Source organism: Mustela erminea, chromosome 4 (genome assembly GCF_009829155.1).
Source record: "Mustela erminea isolate mMusErm1 chromosome 4, mMusErm1.Pri, whole genome shotgun sequence".
Classification (NCBI taxonomy): domain Eukaryota; kingdom Metazoa; phylum Chordata; class Mammalia; order Carnivora; family Mustelidae; genus Mustela; species Mustela erminea.
Genome location: NC_045617.1, coordinates 138711974 through 138726057, shown reverse-complemented (window position 1 = coordinate 138726057; position 14084 = coordinate 138711974). Strand labels below are relative to the sequence as shown.

Sequence of the window (14084 nt, the reverse complement as noted above, 5' to 3'; positions counted from 1 at the left end):
TTTGTTCAACATCAAAGTGGGTCCACAGTCCCTTTTGCCGGTTTATACATACTGTTGCACTCAGAGAAAGGCTGGAGGAGCTGCTCGGGCTGCCTGATTAGTGGTGAATCCCTTGCAGGCCGGCTTAGGAGGCCAAATGGATTCTACCCTGTAATGTTTTAATAATAAGAGGGGTGGGGGGGAGCTCCCTCCCTTTCCGAAGGAGACTTTGCGGAGGCCCCGCTAATAAATCATTTGTTCCCTGTAAATGTACTCTTGCATTCCCTGAAGTACTTCCTCAGATGGGTCTCCCTTGAAATTTCTCATCAAGGGCAAATAGCTCCCAGCCCCCATGGCCGAGCCCCTCTCCAGCCCCGTCCGAGGATGCGGCTTCAGCTCGTGACCAGCCCCCTGGGGACTCATGAGTGCACAAAGCCTGTGGTGCACGGGGGAAACAGAGTCAGAGGGGCCACTCTGTCTCCAACCCCTGCCCCGCCCATCATGCTTGAGTTCCCCTTCCACTCTGAATTGCACGAGAGATGAAAACCCGTGCTGTCAAGGATTTGGAAACTGGCCATGGCTGGCCCAGTAACCCTCACAGTTGTCTGACATCCCTCCTTCCCCCAAGCCTGCCCCGGGATTGCACTGGTCTGTCTGAATCGAATTCTCTTCCTCCTTCCAGCAGGCCCTGGGAGAGCCACGTGGCCCCTTCCGGGCCAGGCTCCCCTGGGCCTGCACCCCTGTGCTTCCCGTCCAGCCCCGGGGGGGAAGCTGCTTGCCTGTTCCATCAGCTGGAGTCATTTGGAGCCCGCCAGGTTCTCCTTCCCGTACAGGTGTGCAACTGGGATAACCGATGATTAATGCATGTGTCTGGCCGGGCCTTCCGGGTAATTCGATTTGCTTGATATCCAGAGTACCCCCCGCCCCCTTCCTTCTGCCTCCCTTTCTTTCCCTGAGTTTGTGGCAGTGTTTACCTTGGTTTGTGTTTTCAGTTGATGAATGACACTTGTTTCTGGTGTTCGTTTCCGCCCAAGTTGTAATTAAATTTTGCACGAGGCTTCTGTAATTATGATTCGGGGCCTCCCTCCCCCATCGGACCTCTCAAAAGTTCTCCAGCATTCAGAACTTTTTTTTGTCCTTCTCACCAAACAAACCCCAGGGCTGCGGGGCCATTACCTCCGGATTCTACGGTTTGCAATGGCAAAAGCCACATCCTGCTTCCTGATGGGATCCATTAGGCTGGAGGGAGGGACGGACTCCCAGAGAGACAGACTTGTCTGCTGGAGGAGAGCTGTGCTCTGCTCCAGGTAAGGGGACGTCTGCAAAATTACCCCTTCACCGAGATGCCACCCGGCCCCGCGGGAGGGGTCCTGTCTCTGTAAAGGGTGAGGCGAAGTTGTGTTTTCTTTTCTCCTTTTAAGAGCTCTGTGGAAGAGGAAGCAGCCTGTGTCTGTTCCAACTGAAAGAATGCCCACACAGCCGAGCCAGCAAGAGCAATGAATGCACGGTCCAGGAAATAGATGAACGAAACCAACCCAGGTTACTATCTGTCTGCAAAGCTGAGATAAAATTAGAGCAAATATGTCTGGTTCCGTTTATGCTGGGTCCACATCGAGGCCAAGAAGTAAACTGAACGTGCTTCTGGGGTTGCAAACACTGGCTAAGTTTCTTCAAATATATGATCCCACTGCTTTTGTTTTGGTTTGCCTAGTTCCCTCTTAGAAGACTCACGAGGAAGATATTCTGCATTGGAAGAGGAGAAAACTTTTTTCTTAAAGCGCTGAGAGGCCCATGAGGCCCGTGAGGATGAGGGGACGGCCTAGAAACCCCTTTATGGTTTCAGCGCGGGGTTTCCGGGGACACACAGGGCACGGGTTGTCGTCCTTGTTTCCCCGGGCAGAGCTTCCGACCCTGTTGGGGACAATGGAGACAAGCTGGGGCTCTGGAGCAGAGGAGGGACCTGGTGTCGGGACATGGATTCTGTTCCCTCCTCTGTCTCTGATGAGTGCTGGGACCTTGCACAAGCCATCACTCAGCCTCCGTGTCCTCGCTACAGATGAAGGGAGTCAAATAAAATAACGTCCTAAAGTCCCTCAGAGCCTTATCTCCAGAACCTAATTACAGCCACCAGGAGATCTGTTGTATAGCCAAGCAATAAAGGGAACGAGGCAGACGAAGGAGGCTGCCAGAAATGTTAGGAAAGCGGGGTCTCCCTCTGAATGGCAGAAAGAGGGACCCTGTGGAGCTGGGGCGCACTGGGCCAGAGACCCAGTAGAGAGTAAGCTCCAGGAGTGTTTGGGGAAGCAGAATGCGTGGAGAAAGTGCTGGGATGGGTAGGCTGGACTGGAGGGCGACGGTGTTGATTTCTGGCCCAAGTTTTAGAACCTGAGCCTGTGGGCAAAAGGCAGCTATCGGAGGTGTGGTGGACCAGAGGGAAGGCTGGACAAGGTGTGTTTTGGCGACAGTGTGGAAACAGGCCAGCCTTCATTTTTTTTTTTTTTTTAAGATTTTATTTATTTATTTGAGAGAGAGAAGCAGAGAGCATGAGCATAGGGAAGAGGCAGAGGGAGAAGCAGGCTCCCCACTGAGCAGAGAGCCCGACGCGGGGCTTGATCCCAGGACCCTGAGATCATGACCCGAATTGAAGGCAGACGCCCAACCTACTGAGCCACCCAGGCGCCCTGACCAGACTTTCTTTGCTACAAATACTGGCCTCTCAGCGGGGATAGAAACTTCACCTTGCCATACTCCAGCGGGCTCCCGAACATGGCTCTTCCCTGCTCAGTGGGGCTCAGTCGGTCAGTGATAGAGGACTGGGTCAGAGGACGGGGTGGAAGGCACGTAACCGCTTGTGGAGAGTGGTAATTGCATTAAAAATTTATTTTCCTGTGATAAAATATCCATATTGTAAAATTTTTACCATTTTAGCCACTTCTAGGTATATGTAATTCGGTGGTGTTTAGTACCTCCACATTGTTGTGGAACCATCACCACCATCCATTTCCAGAACTTCCTCATCTTCCCAAACAAACTCTGTACTTATTAAACAGTAAGTCCTTGTTCCTCCCTCTCCCTAGCTCCTGGGAACCACTATTCTACCTTCTGTCTCTATAAATTTGCCTATTTTAGGTATCTCACATAAGTAGAATCATAAAATATTTGTCCTTTTGTGTCTGGCTTCTTTCTTTCTTTCTTTCTTTTTTTTAAGATTTTATTTAGGGACCCCTGGGTGGCTCCGTGGGTTAAGCGTCTGCCTTTGGCTCAGGTCATGGTCCCAGGGTCCTGGGATCGAGCCCCGCATTGGGCTGCCTGCTTGGCAGGAAGCCTGCTTCTCCCTCTCCCACTCCCTCTGCTTGTGTTCCCTCTCTTGCTGTCTCTCTCTCTCTCTGTCAAATAAATAAATAAAATCTTTTAAAAAAATTTTATTTATTTGAAAGAGAGAGTGCACCAGTGGGACCATTGAGGGACCAGGTAGATGGGAGAGGGAGAAGGAGAAGCAGGCTCCCTGACAAGCAGGGAGTCTGATGACACAGGGCTCACTCCTAGGACCCTGGGATCATGACTGGAGCTAAAGGCAAAAGATTTTATTTATTTATTTGACAGACAGGGTTCACATGTAGCCAGAGAGGCAGGCAGAGAGAGAACAGGGAAACAGGCTCCCTGCCAAGCAGAGAGCCCGATGCAGGGCTCCATCCCAGGACCCTGGGACCATGACCTGAGCCGAAGGCAGAGACTTTAATCCACTGAGACACCCAAGTGCCCCTAAAGGCACTTAACTGACTGAGCCACCCAGACACCCCATGTCTGGCTTATTCATTTAGCATGATGTCCCCGAAGTTCTGTGTTGTGATGTATGTCAGACATTCTCTCCTTTTGAAGGTTGGCTAATAATTTGTTGTAGGTGTAGACCACGTTTTGTTTATCCATTCATCTGCTGGTGTTCACTTGGGTTGTTTCTACCTTTTGGGTCTTGTGGGTGATGTTGCATTTAAAATTTAAAATTTGGCTGAAGAAAGTTTTATTCTCTATAAGGTGTGCTGTGCATTGAAAAACATTTCTCTGTGGAGAGCTTAGAGCAACTGAGATATTCCTTGATGACCTAGGTGCCTTGGATGTCTTAGAGAACAGGACCTGAGGGTTGTGGCATGTGTGGAACTAGAATGACTTTTTTGACAGCTACTTTAAGCTCTCACTATGGTCATTAGAAAAGGTCTCGGTAGAGGAAGGAAGGCTTCCTGGGAAGACTCCTCTGGAAGGAGGCAGAGAGTCAATTTTCTGCCCTCAGTCCCTACCCCTGTGTGACTTTTTTTTTCTCTTACCCCTCAACCAAATCCACTCTTGAAGGTGGATTATTTGCCAAAACAAGCACTGACTGACCTAAAACCCATTTGTTGTTTCTCCCAAGAAGTAGTTGCCTTTTCAGTCTCATCTCTTCTTAGGGAATAAGATTAGGGTTTGTTCACTGTCAAATGGACCCCAGAGTTTGACACTCAGATGGAAGAGTTGTGGACAGTCTTTCTAGACCTTCTACCTTGCTGTAAATCTTGCTCAGGTGACTTCTTCTCATACACCATTTGGGCTTGAGGAAGAAGGTACTGGTTCTTTGGGGAAGACTTTGTCCTCACAGGAGGAATGGTGAAGGAATTCGAAATCTGGAGGATGGGAGAAGCATCCCCTTGTTTTTGCTACCTTTTAGTCACCACCTTTCCTGGGGAGAATCCACACATTGTCCCAGGGGTCTGTGCAGAACTTTGAAGCTTCTAAGCTTTTCTGGATAGGGGCAGCTGAAACCATGACTCCCTTTCTTTGGGGACTATCTAGACATTTTAGCATTGGGGAAATTCCCCTTAATTGGTTACACTAGGTGTGACTGACCTGCCTGGATAAGGGACCCCCCAGGTGTTCGCACACAGAACTGCAAGAGAGTCAACTTCCGTAAGCGCTCTGAACAGCCATGTAGCTTTCTGGTGATGGGCATCATCTCAGGGCTCCCACTCTGCCTCCACACCTCCAACCCCTGAGACTCAGAGGAGGCTTGTGTTATCCCAGGTAACCTCACAGAGATGTGACAAGAGTTGGCTTTCTGTGCTTCAGCAAGGAGGATTAGAAAGAGAAGGGCTGGTGGACCAAGCAGCCACCATGACAGGGTGTGGTCAAGGAACTTGCAAAGGGTTCTTTCTCTTTGGGAACCCAATAAGGAGGATAAAGTTTGTAGTATGGCTATCAAGCATTCAGTCAGCCAGTTCGCCAAAAAATCCTTATTGAGTACTTCTTAGGTCCTGGGTGTACTTCTCTTAAGAGATAAAAGCAAGGTCTGTTTTCCATGTGCATACAGGTTGAGGGGAAAGGCAAGTTCATAACCAATTATAAGGTAGAGAGTGGAAGATTGTATTTCCCCCAAATGGCCATAGTAATTACTCTAAAATATAGTATATTACTAAAAAATTTAATGTATAGTAGGGCCAACAGATTAGAAGACATTTAGTGCTGAAATGATAGTTCAGCTGTGCTCACAGATTTCAAGAGGAGTGGGCATGCCTCGGCATGAGGGGCTACCTTGAGAAGCATCAGGATCATGAGGAGAGGAGGGAAAAACTGGGGCAAGAGTCTCCACTGTGGAGACGCCCAGGTGGCTCAGTAGGTTAAGCGTCTGCTTTCAACTCAGGTCATGATCCTGAGGCCCTGGGATTGAGTCCTGCATTGGGCTCCCTGCTGGGTGAGGAATCTACTTCTCCCTCTGCCTCCCTCTCTCTCTCTCTCTCTCTCTCTCTCCCCTTCTCTCACAAATAAATAAATAAAATCTTAAAAAAAAAAAGAAAAAATAAAAAAAGAATCTCCATTGTGGTTTCAAAGGGAAGGCACCGATGAGGTAGGGGTAAGCAGACTTAGGTTTGTCTACTTGAGTAATTTAGTGTGGGCTCTGAGGCTTAGGGACTGTCCCTAGCTGTCTGGGACCTGGCCCTGGGGTGGTGAGGGTATGGAGATAGTAGTGCAGAGTGTGAGAGACCAAAGAAACATCAGTTGTGTGTGGACTTTGGATTGGTTGGTTTGTATTTGATAAGTGTGCTTGTGGGTAAATGATTTACTATCTCTAGGAATTGGTCAACCCTGAAAGGGACAACCTCTCCAGGGCTGGGAAGGCCCCAAACATCAAAGTATTAGATTACAGAAAATAAAAGATGTGCTTCCTACAGTGGTATGTCGGGTCCTATGTGTTTTCCAGAAACTTGTCACTCCTTCATCAGGAAGGGAATCTATCTCCTTGTACCTTGAGCTTGGAAGACCTTTGGGATTGCCTTGATGAATCGATTGTGAAGGAAGTAACACCGTGGCTTCCAAGGTTGGGTTATCAGAAACAATATGGCTTCTACTTGCCTCTCTTTTGGTTGGGATATTGGCCCTGGGAACATAGATGCCAGGTTGTGAGGAAACCCAAGGCACGTAGAGGTGACACTTTTGATTCTGATTGAGAACCCCAGTTAAGGTCCCAGTTGTTAGACTGTATCAGGCGCTGCACAAGTGCGTGAACAGTGAGATCCAGCCCCCAGTCTTTGAACCGCGCGGTCTGATGCCAACTAGAGCAGAGGGAAGCGGTCCTCGATAAGCCTGCCCACGTGCGCCTCTGTACGCAGAATAAATGATGTCATTATTTTCAGCCCCTAGTCTTGGGGTAGTTTTTTGCACAGTGGCAGGTAATGGGCACACAGGGTAAGGTCAAGCTGGGTCAGGGAGCACAGAATATTCTGGATACAAATGGGGAGGGTGGGACAGGGATGGGGTGGAGTAGGTCAGAAAAGACATCCCAGAAATAATAATGGCCGAGTCTGAGAGCTTACACTATGCCCAGGTGCTATTTTAAGGATTTCGTGTGAGTCTGAACTGTTTCTATTCCCAACACTTCTGACACCAAATGTGGGGCTTTGCCTCACACCAAAAAATTCTTTAATTCTCTGGACACCAGCTGGGGGTCCTATAGTTCAATTCAGTTCTGACACTGCCTGAAGTTAGAGCAGACATCACAGGTTAAGGGCTCTGTCCCACAAGACTGCTCCCACCACCCCATCACTGCAGACACTAATTACAAGTCCCAGGTTATAACCTGTCCTTCTGACCACACAGCTATAAATGATCCCCTTCTCATGTTTGACAACTTGCTAGAGTGGCTTCCACAACTCAGGAAAGCACTTTACTTCTTACTGTTTGTTGCCAGTTTATTATAAAGGTTATAGCTCAGTAATAGCCAAATGCAAGAGAAGCGTAGGGCAAGGGATGCGGGTGGGAGAGGTCCCCCGAGCTCCCATGCCTTATCTGGGCATGCCAGCCCCCCAGCACTTGGATATGTGCTCCAGCTTAGAAACTCACCAAACCTACTGTTTACGGGTTTTTTGGAGGTTTCATCACATAGGCTTGACTGATTAACTCACTGACCATTAGTGAGTGAATTCAATCTCTAGCCCCACTCAACTCCCTGCAATTGTGGGGCTGGGGCTGAAAGTCCCAGCCCTCTCCCCGCAGGTCGGTTCCTCTGGCAACCAGCCTTCTTCCTGAAGCTCTCTGGGGGTCCACCATGAATCACCTGTTTAGCCCAAGCTCAAGTATAGAAAGGGGCTGGTTATGAGTAACAAAAGATGCTCCTATCTCTCAGAAAATCTCAAGGATTTTATTTTATTTATTTTTGAGTAAATTTGAATTCCAGTGTAATTAACATACAGTGTTACATTAGCTTCAAATGTACAGTAGTGGTTCAGCCTTTTTGTGTGTGACTCTGCTCATTATGACGAGTGTGCTCTCAATTCCCTTCACCTGTTTCACCCATCCCCCCTCCACCTCCCCTCTGGGAACCATCAGTTCTCTACAATTAAGAATATGTTTTTTGGTTTATCATTTTTCCCCCCTTGGTTCATCCATCTTTCTTTCTTTCTTTCTTTCTAAGATTTTATTTATTTATTTGAGAGAGAGAGCGCACAAGCAGGGGGAGTGGCCGGTAGAGGGAAAGGGAGAAGGCAGCTCCCCACTGAACAAGGAGCCCGATGTGGGACTCCATCCCAGGACCCTGGGACCATGACCTGAGTCGAAGGTCATGGCTTAATCCATCGAGCCACCTAAGCATCCCGACTGGTCTTGTTTCTTAAATTCCATGTATGCGTGAAATCATATGATATTTGTGTTTCTCTGATGGACTTAATTTACTTAGCATTATACTCTCTAGAGCCATCAGTGTTGTTTCAAATGGTAAGATTTCATACCACTTCTTTATCCATTAATCTATCCATGGACACTTGGGCTGCTTCCATAATTCGGCTATTGTAAATAATGCTGCAATAAGCATAGGGTACATATATCCCTTCAAATTAGCATTGCATCCTTTGGGTAAGTACCCAGTAGTGAAATTACTAGATTGCAGGGTAATTTCTTATTTTTAATTTTTTGCGGAAACTACGTACTGTTTTCCACAGTGGCTGCACCAGTTTGCATTCCCACCTTTCCCAAAGGAGGATTCCTTTTCCTCCACATCCTCACCAACACTCGTTACTTCTTGAGTCTTTGATGTTAGCCGTTCTGACAGGCGTGAGGTGATAGCTCACTGTGGTTTTGATTTGTAGGAAATTCTGAGGATTTTAGAAGCTGTGTCAGGAACTGGGGAGAAGATCAAATATATATTTCTTAAGGTATCACAAGGCATTAATTCATGTAATCCTTGTACTAACCCTACAGCGTTAGTACCATTCCTACTCCGAAGGTGAGGAAACCAAGCTCGGAAGTCACACAGCTAGGGGAGCACGTAGGACCAGGGTTTCAGTCAGGTGGTCTGGCTTCCGAGTGCGTGCTTTCAACTGCAAGATTATGTCGTCTTATTGATTCACAGCCTCTTTCTTTATCACAGAAAAGCAGGGACCGCTCGTTCACTCATTCACTCAACATTTACGGAGTGCCTACTTCATGGAGCAATGACGCATGAGCTGATCTGTAGAATGAAGAAGAGTTAGAAGCTCTACATGTGAAGGCTAATCCTCTAGCAGAGGAGATAAAGCCAGGGAAAAAACCTGATGCATTTTACCTTAACCTTTTTTTATTTTGGAATAAAGATAGATTCACAGGAAGCTGTGAGGAAAAGGTACAGGGCGTTCCCATGCTCACATCAGCTCTCCCTGCTTAAAGTTGGCGTCTTGCCTCATGACAGGCCGACATGAGCGCAAGGGAACTGATATTGGTAGAATTCACAAGCTATTTGGTCTTCCCAGTTCTGCACGTGCTTGTGTGCGGGCCCATGAGCGGACCGGAGTCCTCTCCCGTGCAGTCTCTCACTGTCACCACGATCAAGATGCACAGCTCTTCCTTCACCACCAGCCTGGCTCCGTGAGTGGGATCGGGACGTAGGGCTGGTGCAGTTGAACCATGAACTGGCCGGAGAGGCAGGCAGAGCCCATGTGCACGGAGGATGTCCCCACATTAGGGGGCTTGAAGATTATATGGAAAGTTTGAAACAGTGATAAGGGCTAATACAGAAATACCTACAAAGAGAGGCAATGGGGCATCTTACGTTCACGCTGAGGTAGAAGTGGCTTCTGTTAGAGCCTCTCCTGAGAGTGGACTTACAGAGTTGCAAGGAAAGAGAGAATGGGGACAGTGGGGGTCCGTGTGTGGAGGTGGGTGGATGCAGGCGACCAGCGCCCTGACCCGCGCCCGGCCCCATGTGTCTTCCTCTGCCCCTTGCTGGTCACTGCCTCCTGAGCTGCCCTGGGGCACTGGCTCCCCAGCTTCCCTCACCCCACCACCCTCCAGCCCGTCTGATTGGAAACAGTCACACAGGATTATTGTGTTTAGGGTTTTTCTGTAATCTGGAGTGAAATATAGAGCACACCTTTACAGTTTATCTCATTTTCTTCCTGTCACCAAAGCAAAGTGTTAAGAAGAGTAAGTCATTTTACAGTTGCTGTTACTGCTGCTGCATTTAGATGAGAAAAATGATTTGCTTGAGCAAAGTGGCGATCAGATAAATCCCAAGAATTTGTTTCTTAAAAAAAAAAAAAAATGCTTGGGAGTGGGGGTGCTGCTGCCTTGTTCTTGGAGAGGGTGCCTCAGGATTCTTTGGCTTCATTTGGAAGGAGTCTTGTCAGTTCCCTCTGTCACCTTCGGAGTCGCGTTGGGATAGTAGGAATGGAGGCATTGCAGCCCTTTGGAATCTGATAAAACCCTCTCCTTTCTCAGGATCTCACTTAATCCTGGCAACGAGGTAGGTAGGGTAGTGTGGGTTATATCATCTCCGGTTTACAAATAAAAGAGAGTGAGAGATGAACATGCCATCGCACAGATAACAAGGAGGGGGTACATCTCTCAACGTCTCATGTGTGCAACAGCCTAGACTTTTTGGATGACCCATTGGAATATGTGGGATCCAACTGGTTTTCAGATGAGACACTCCAGAGAGAAGCAGGGAAAGGCACTTGCCATCAGTTCTGTGCTCGTTTTGTGCCGAGAGCAGAGTGGGCAGGGTGGCTCACTTTTGTTCTCTCATTTAACCCAAGACTGGAGAACGCCAGAACCCAAAACAAATGCAGAAGGCATTCTCCAGGGCTGGCTTTTAACAAAGCTGTAAGCGATCACAGTTGCTTTGGGTGGCCTGGGCTTCGGCTACATGAAGTTCTTCCTTTTCTTCTGGGCCGTGTCCTGCCTCTTCCCACCCCGGGGACAGCACCATTCCCACGGCTGTTCTCTAAATCCGGACTGAGCTCGCCCCCTGTGGCTTGTGTTTCTGCAGCCCTCGTAGACACGGGGTCCCTGTTCCTGCAGTGACTCACTCTCCTGAGCTCTCCTTCCCTTGGCAACTCACGAGTCCTTGTCCTCACAGTTTCGCCAGGACCTCTAGCCTCTGGAATCTCCACGAGGTATTTCCGAGAATGTGCAGGGTGTCCTACAGTCACTAAGGACAAGCCTGTCAGCATTCTGACCGCTGTCCCCACTGGAGGGCCAAGTCTGCTCCCTTCCGTGTTGCTCCCTGCTGTGGGGTTGCACCATGTAGGCAGCTAGTACCCGTTTTTCTCAGGATTTCAGCCGCAACGTCCTCTTGGCTTCATACAGAACTCCGGTCTCCTTAGGATGCAGTTAGACATGCTGGGACCTTGGAAGGAGTGACTCTGATAGCCAGTGTGCTTGGCACGCCCTCCACACTCCTGAGCCAACCACAGGCACCAACGCAGGGCTCTGGGTTTACCTGCCTCTCTGCCCTGACCATGGCTGGTTATCGGGTCAAGCTCAAGGGTCTGGCTCCCCGCTCTGCACTGGGCAAGTTTTCTCACTATAATAACAGATACAGGGAGTGTCACTTACTTCCTCCTCCCATCCCAACTTAAATACTAAAATGTGAGTCACTGATAAAAAGCAGTCATCAACTGCTGATTATCAACCCCGTGCTAGTCGGTGTGCTCGGAACTCTACGTACATTATCTCTTTCTGATCCCAGAATGACCCCAGACTGGATGACTTACCACTGAGGGGATCAGAGGTCGGTAGGAACCCCAGCGTGTGCTCTGCCCAGTATCAGAGCCTTACCTTCCGGCACCTTAGTCTCTCTTCTATAAAATGAGACAGGTAGAGCATAGGTTCTTTAACATGTTTTCTGACTCTAAAATTCAATTCTGTTGCCTTTCTCAGGAATATCTGCCACTCAACAGAAGTCAAAAACTTAAAACCCCTCAAAGCCAGAGGACCACATACAGAAATACATCTGTATCCATATCCCTATACCAGTGTGTCAGTGGGTTCTTATTCTGAGGAGGGAGTTGTTGATCAGCGAGGATGTTTGTTCTTGTTTTTAAATTTGAAGGAACTGAGAGCTCGCCTCAGTATGGCTTAGAGAATTAGGGGGTCTCGTGGGCTCATTTCAGAAAGGCCTGGAGCTGACAGTGGGCTTCTGCTCTTTCAGGCTGCCATTTGCAGCTTTTGCCTGTGACCGTGGTTCCCCTTTGTCCTGGCGAGGACTTCACTGGCGAGGCCGGTCATCAGCAGTGATGGAGGTTTGCGCCCATTGTGGGGAGAAAGCACTGTTTTCCTAGTCACTGAACAGTCACTCCTTTGTCACTGAGTGGCTCATCCCTGAGCAGTTCCCAATAAGCACGAGGAGTCCGTTCTCACGGGCTTACGTTATTAGCCATACTTGACTAGTCACTGCGACAGAGGGGGTGATGTTAGACTGATGGGTACATACCCACTGGGACCCATCCCTGAGAGTTGACGGTAGATTCAGTTCTACCCAAGATTGCTTGAAGTAGGGCAGATTCTCCAAAGGAAGTTCTGGGTAGTGTATCTGGTCAGGATAGGATAGGTTCTGCCACTGTAATAAGCAAGCCTAACATGTTGGTGGTTTAAGACAATGTTTCTATTTTTTTTAAAGATTTTATTTATTTATTCATTTGAGAGAGAGAGAGAGAGAGGGCACAGGCAAGGGGAGCAGCTGGCAGAGGGAGAGGGAGAAGGAGGCAAGGAGCATGGAGACCGATGTGGGGCTCCATCCCAGGACTCCAAGATCATGAGCTGAGCTAAAGGCAGAGGCTTAACTGATTGAGCCACCCAGGCGCCCCATTTCTTGCTCATGTTTGATGCAGGTCAGCGGGAAGTCTCTGCTCATGGTGGTCACTCCTGGGCCCAGGTTAATCGAGTGCTTTATTGCTGGGGCAGAGGGAGGAGGCTGCATCAGGGGGAGAAGACACCAGGAGTCAAATGTTTCCACCCGCCAATGACGTGCTCCACTTCCCATTGCACTGGTGAGAGCAAACCAAATGGTGAAGTCTAGCCTTGAGGGGCTAGAAATGTGCAGTCCTCCTGAGTGCTTAGAAGGAGAGGGGAACTGTGTCCGTGAACAGAGCAGTGATGTCTGCCACATCAAAAACAGGTGCAGAGAGGTCATCAACAAATAGTCAAGGTGATACTTTTGAAATCATGACCCCCCAAAATGGCGATGAGCCGGAGAGAGCACCCGCTTTGAGTCAGGCCATCCAGGCTGGAGTATGACTGAAATTTACTAGCTCTGTGTCTCTAGGCAAGGAGTCTTGGAGCGTCTGTTTTCTCAACTGTAAAACTAGGGGTAACAGTATTTATTATGCAGGGTCTTATGCATTCAATGAAAGAATATGTGTGAAGACGCATTGTGTATTTGTGACTGCCATGAGTTCCCTAAGAGTTATTTTAACTCTTCTTTGACTCCTTTTACCTATATAAAACCTTAATATAAGCTCTTGTCCCTTCTGGAATGAGCTTGGGAAGGCAATTGCTGACTCTGACTTTGACCTCTGCTCATCACTCTGACCCCACTGCGCTCTCTGAAAATGTAGAAGGATGATGGGAATGGTCCTGGTTTTTCAAATAGTTGCCAAGGGGAAAAATGCTCCTCTGTCTCATTTGTGTTTTCTTTTCACACCTGTGACAGTGGACTATTTCCTCATCCATGATAGGTAGTTTTCATTTCCTAAGGGTTTTCGTAACATGAGCTTTCTGAATGACTCAAGGGGAACAGGTGGGCTGGGACATGGTCCGATGGCAAATATTCCTTCCTGAAAATCCAAAGATCTGGGTCCCATTTGGGACTTTGCCCCCTGTAAGTTGCTCGAACGCGGGCAAATCAACCAGCCCATTCAGCCTCATTTGCTGATTTGTAAAGCGCAGATGGAAATTCCAGCCTCATCTTCCACAGAGGACTTTTGGGAGGAAAAAGGAATTAATATTCCCATTCTATATCCCCACATACGCATAGAATACTTTCAAGGTGGGAACAAGGCACAGAGCCAGGTGCTGAGGGGAAATCAGTTAATTGGATGTGTGAGATACTTGTGTGCCTGTGGCCTCTTTGGCTCTCCTGGGAAGAGGCAGGGGCTTAACCTCGAGTAGCAGCGAGCATTTTGGCTATCCTAGGTACTACAGCCCCGGAGGCAGTGTGTGGGTTGGGAAGATGGGTGCTCTATGGAGACCACACTGGCTGCTCCCCTCTCGGGACCCCTCCCTGCTTTAGTGGCCCCATCAAGAAAAGCTGGAGGTAGGCGAGTGTGCATGAGATCAGGGTGTTCATATGGGAACCCCAGCCAGCATATGGGGGATACGCCGGGCTGACAACT

At 48.6% G+C, this 14084-nt stretch overlaps 1 long non-coding RNA gene across 1 annotated transcript; it reads left to right on the top strand.

Moving 5' to 3' along the window:
* Positions 1–665: 665 nt before the first annotated feature.
* LOC116589177 lies at positions 666–2086 on the top strand. Its single transcript, XR_004285227.1, has 3 exons — positions 666–812; positions 1139–1286; positions 1401–2086. It is a non-coding gene; the product is annotated as an uncharacterized LOC116589177 (long non-coding RNA).
* The last annotated feature ends 11998 nt before the right edge of the window (positions 2087–14084 follow it).